Source organism: Lolium rigidum, chromosome 2 (genome assembly GCF_022539505.1).
Source record: "Lolium rigidum isolate FL_2022 chromosome 2, APGP_CSIRO_Lrig_0.1, whole genome shotgun sequence".
In the NCBI taxonomy this organism is placed as follows: domain Eukaryota; kingdom Viridiplantae; phylum Streptophyta; class Magnoliopsida; order Poales; family Poaceae; genus Lolium; species Lolium rigidum.
Window position 1 is genome coordinate 207,057,983 of NC_061509.1, and position 6,133 is coordinate 207,064,115.

Genomic DNA, 6,133 nt, shown 5'->3' on the forward strand with positions numbered 1-6,133 from the left:
CGATACATGCAAAACTAGACTAATTGGAGCCCCGTTCCGAACGGAGGAAGTAACAAAAATCCATACGGCTTTGTTTGGTACTAGATTTTTAGTGGGAATTAGTGGGGATAATCCGCTCCAAAATTTAAATCACCACTTATCCCCAATGCATTGGTGCTAGAGTATGAGCGAGTTTAATCCCCACTCATCCCCATTTTTCTCCAAATTTTAGTGTAATTTTTTCAATCCCCAATACTCTACCTCTACCTAGTGTATTGGAGATGAAGTTTTGTGGGGATTGAGTGACAGCAATGATTCACCCAATACTCTAGAGTATTATCCTCACTAATTCCCACTGAAAAACAAAGTCTACAGAAGGAAGCCATGTGTGTGTGCAATTGTGCATCCAGCAATTTTCCCCGAACTGGTCGCCAGCGACCGCGCGCAGCTCGCCTTCAACCACCGGACCGACGCGTAGCCCCACCCGCACGTGGGCCCCATAGGTAGCGCTGACACCCGGTCCACCCTCCCGTCCACGTCCGGCCCGCGGCGGCCGCGTCCTCGTCTCCCTGGAGCTGGAGTCGCATCAGCGTCGACTCGTCGGACCCGCAGCAGTCACTCGATCACGGCCGCCTCGTGGTCCATCCCGGCCGCCGTCGCCAGGAAACAACCTGCCACCACGCCGCCCCGTCCACGGTTACTGACTCCCGGCCGACCGGCGACCGTCCCCCCTCTCGCTTTCGCGCGACGACAGGGACGTACTCGCTCCGGCGACGTCCCCGGAGTCCGGACGGCCGCACCCGGGGCCGGGACGGTCGAGCTGCAGCCTGCAGGTGAGTGCGCTCGCTTTCAGTACACCGTTCACTGCTGGTGCCACCGGCCGGGTTCCGCCAGTGAGCGCTGGAGGCGGAGTACCCCGTCGTCGTCGCCGCGGAAAGCGCGCGCAGGGCACGAAAACAACACACACTGGCTTTTCGCCGTAGCTGTCGGCTGCACGTTCTCGACTAGACCCGACTAGACCTGGCCTGCACCAACTTGCAACTCGTAGCAATAGCTTTTCTCCAACTTGGTTACAACAGCGTCGACGGTAGCTGCTACCGTCGGCCATGAACCTGGCCAAGTATCAAGGTCGTCCCAACCCCGGCCCCTCCTAGTTCTCCCAACAGCGTTACTAGGGGCGCTCCACGAAAACCATGTCCAGCCACGGCACTATAGAGCCATTTCATTCGGTGCGGTCCAATAACTTGTTCGGCCCTCCTAGACCAACTTTAATAGCCATTTTAAAGTGCTTAAGATAAGCAGCATGTCGGATACACGTGCCACATGCCAGCGATCTAGCCCATTTTCCCCGCCACCTCTCCTCTCTCCTCCTCGAGGCATCTTTCACACCCGTTGAATCATCGACGCCGTTGCCCCCTTTCGACACCGATAGCTTAGCTTCGCCTATACGCCATCTATTTTTCCAAAGAGGCAACATATATATACTCCAAAGGATTTTTTTGGCGGCGCTATTTTTTCGATAAAGGGTGCTTTGTTACTTAAAAAGGTTTTGCAGCCATCTATGTTAGATAAAATAAATCCTTCACCATCCTCCAACCGTATAGACACCTTCGTAAAGAGGTCGTGGTCCTTCATGCGCTGCACAAGGAATTTTTGGCGGCGCTATAGGATGAACAAGGGATTGTTAACCGCCTAGTGCATGGTGCGAGGGAGTACGATACCTACTTCATGATTTAGAAATGCACTGATGTTATGAGGATGATTGCATATGGAGCTCTTATAGATACAACTGAAAACTACATACACATGGCTGAGCCCACATACATTGAAGTCATGATGTATAAGTTCTACATGACGGTGATGACGACCATTCTACCCGAGAGGACCAAATGAAGTAGAAACAACTAAGATCATGGCGTAAGAGGATTTTGTATGATGCTTGGAAGCATCGATTGCATGCATTGCTTATAGAAAAATTGTCTATTTACTTGGTAATGTATCTCCAGAGCTCATTGTGGAGCGTGCACAGTGGTATTTGAAGTTGTGGAAAGTTTTGACCTATGGATTTGGCAGTTTTGTTTTGGCATGACGGAATCTCACAATGATATCAACGTGTTGCAGCGCTCGTCGATGTGCTAGACTTGCTGAAGGGCATGCTCGAGAGTGCAACTATAAGGTCAATGATCACCAATATACCACTGGCCGATGCCATCTATCCATGATGGTTGACATTAGTGAAGATCTTTGTTATAAAAAATATCACTTTGCTTCACGTCTGAAAGGATGTCGTGCGGGCATTTATTATGCTCGAAACTCTTATATGGTCTCAAGATCAGATGTTGGACAGTAGGAGGTGATGAATGTTCGTATGGTCATGAACGGCATGATCATCAAGATTGGGTACAGAGATCCAGCGAATGATGATCATTCATATGATCACCAGAGTCCTCTTTCATCCGTAAAACTAATTTATTTCTATTTAATTTGTACAAATTATTTTATTTGTACTTTTACTTTCTATGTAGAATCATGGTTAAATTTTAGGAGATTAAAACAAAACATATTTTGGGAGGACTGTATTGAGTGCGCAGCTAAAGGCAACCTGTGCCGGCGCCTCAAATAGAGCTAATTTGGCGATGTTCCTCCTTAAAATAGACTTTCGCCCCGCTATATTAATATAGAAACCACACGATACAACAATCACGCTAGTACCGAAGCACAACCAAGCCCAAAAGAAAAGAGAAACAAAATTGCCGACGCTGGCGGATCGACTGAAAACGAAGATGACTCGCCACCGCTGCACCGTCCGGACAAGTCCCACCACGCTCGTAGCACTCTGAATCGCCCACATACCAAGCAACACCTTCAACAAGAAAAGCAACGATGACGTGCCCAGACAATTCCTAGGGTTTCCCCGGTACACTAATTCGGTGTTGTTACCGGACGACGTTCCAGAGAGGCGACTTGAGACCTGTCCTTGGTTGTGATATTAAAGCTGTCGCCGCTAGTGATCGGTCCTGGGTGCCTGCGACCGTGCACACATTGCCAATCTGCCGAGGACCAGCTATTTTGGCTCTTGGGCGAGTCGAAGAGCTGCGACCGCAAAGAGCTAGCTATCGTTTTCTTCTTTTTCTCCTCGGGGTGGAAGCTAGAAACAATGGGGCAGGAGAGGCTGAACGTTGCTCACAGACAAAATACAGCGGTTCGCCATGCCTGGTGGCTGGAACCAAACGAAGAAGATGAGATAAACAAATGACGGTTCAGCACATAAACTAGGCACCACTCACTCAACACTCAACAGCATAGCCGATGGCCACCATCGACGTTGACATAAACCCACGGAGAAAAGCTCTGAACCGAAAAGAAAACGTATATACGGCGCCGTTCTCCGTACACCTCCAAGACGAGGCGAAGCCAGGAAAAGACAATCAAGCAAAGGGGAAATTGCATATGCATGGTCAGCAAAGATTTGAGGTAGATACTCTGACTGAAACGGACCACGAGAAACTTCTACTGCATACGTATAGCTGCAATAGAATACAACAACATACGTAACGGTCGGTGGCTAGACTACTTCACGAAGATGTTAACACCACACCACCAGTCATTATAAACAAAAGCGTGCAGCCACAGCGAATCCCTCTTCATTTTCAGCTTCCAACTAAACCGATACGGCATTACGTAGTAGATTTGAACAGGTGTTAAACACCGGAACGTCAGTGCTGGCGACGTTCGTGATGCGTCCCCGGCCGATCCACGAGCACCGGCCGATGCAATTGACCCCTGGATCGATGCTGGCTAACGTTTTCGAGTCGCCTGGACGCGACCTCGGCCACCTAATGCCGCCGCTACCTGACTGCCAAGAGGCAAAGCCAAGAGCACGAGCATTAGAAAATTTTGGGCATGTGCTGAATGCATGATGGATGGGCACCCGATGTAGCAAATTGTATGTGTACTCGACCATACCTAAACAGGAAAAAAGAGATCTGCCTTCTCGGTTTGGTCTCCTCGCCTCGCTGACTGCCTCGGCGCAGTCGCTACCGCGTCTCGTGCTTCCCAAAGATGCCTGCAGTAGCAAGACACGTATGTGGTCAGTAACTAGTCAATAGTATCAATAGGATCCTGATGCCTGAATTCAGATTCAGGCACGCAGCAATCTAGACGTGCCCATACAAGCACTATACAGTACAGGAGTCATTACAATCGATGAGCAAGACAGAGCAACCGGGCAAGTACCAAGAAAATTGTTCAGGGCCAATAGGACAGCAATAGGGCATTAGAAAACTTTTCAGTAGCCCGGAGTAAGGACTAGTGATGGATGAGACAATCTCAAGTAGAGTACATTTAGCTCAGAAGCATGTGTTGTGTGCATACCTCAGATCTACTAAGTTAGGTGCTTTGGATAACTATGAAGCTTATGACGCTAAACAAGTACAAGCCAGCCAGCAAAGATTGTTGATCTTATCATCTTAATGTCCCTTACCACTGTGATTAAAAAACACCACATGTCCGCACAACGAAACAAAAAGATGTGCACAGGCTTCAGGAGTTTCCTCTTGTCACTATGCAAACAAACAAACAAGCTAGCAAACAAGACACAACACAGGACGCGGCAACAGCTTCTCACTATACCAGAATCACAATGAGAGGCCAAGACATTTTACTAGGGAAGCTTGTATGACTCCAGAATCAAAGAATAGGCTGTACGACAAAATGGTCCGACTTGGCAGATGAGAAAAACAACTTCGATTTGCACTTTTGCAGTTCACATCCCTCCTTGCCCAGCCAAGATGAGCACAAGGATATTATTACTTGATGTAATTCACATGCTCAGCTCTCCTGCATAGCCTCAAACAGTACATTATTATTTGATGCACTTCTGCAAAGAGAGATTACAAAAACTTCCAAGATCTTCAAAAGTTTGTGCTAACTAATGTTACAACTTGGTGTTTCTTTTGTATAATTAATGGGAAACATGTCAGTGCAACAGGGCAGCAAGATAACATAACCACTGACAACTGCAGCCATGTTAGGCCCAAAGAGGTAGAAGATGGAAGAACTGCACAAAAACTACCTAGACAAAATAGTTATAATTACTTTAGAAGTTTCAAAGTTCGCCAGATACAAATGCTAATTTGTAATATGTGAGAAGTAAATTTATGGCATTGTGAGATGAATAAAAAGGATCACCGAATATTGCTACACCCTTTAAGTGAACTAACAAAAAAAGAAGAACATTTCGTTCTTGACGCTATGCTAAGGACAATGTGAATTCATCGTTCCATTGTTTCAGCTTGGTATTTTCCCGAGGTTAAATGAGAAGAGAACAATATGGACACGACTTCTACAAGATCTGTCATAGGCATCTATAAGTGCAGCTGCCAGACTGGAAACGACAAGAACCCTAGAGGGCATCATTCATCAGAAGTCAAGAGGGCCATCCACACATAGTGGATCTACTATGCAAACATTTGGATCTTAGGATGCATTTTTGGAGACCATTACCTAACCCAGCAGTACTATCCTCACATGGAAGCACTGTCAAGATACTGTTCTTTAGGACCACACTGAGTTTACAATGCTAACCAGTCACATTTATTTACTTAGTATAAGACTGTAGCTTGTAAGTCGAGCTTTTGATGCATTGGATTGGACCACCATAATACATACATTACTATTCTGAGTTTCATTTACATAGCTAGGCATTCCTATTGCATTGGACCACACATAACCTAGGTTTCTGTCTTGACTAGTCTGTGTGAACCCAATTATACACACTGCATCTGGTCCAGTTTCTAGGGAAATAGTTGTCCAAGCTATTGCAGAAAATTTGTGCCCAACAGCAAGAATACAACAGCAATAAGTTCAAGCAAAGAATAAAAGTATAATATTGGTCAGGGAAGCTTTGAAGAATCTATGCATCTAAAATACATCTTGCAACTGCCACCAAGTGCGGAATTCACAAACATAAGTCTAGTCTTTGGTACAGATCCAAAGAAAACAATGTTAAACGGAATCGTATCCAGTGGTTAACTGCCCTTCAGATTGACACCAAAGATAAACTTTCAAGGGAAGGTGGTTGTCCGTGGAACTATTCCCCCAACATAGTAAAGTTAAGGTGCAGTACAGTTTGTGCTCAGTCAGATATTTCATA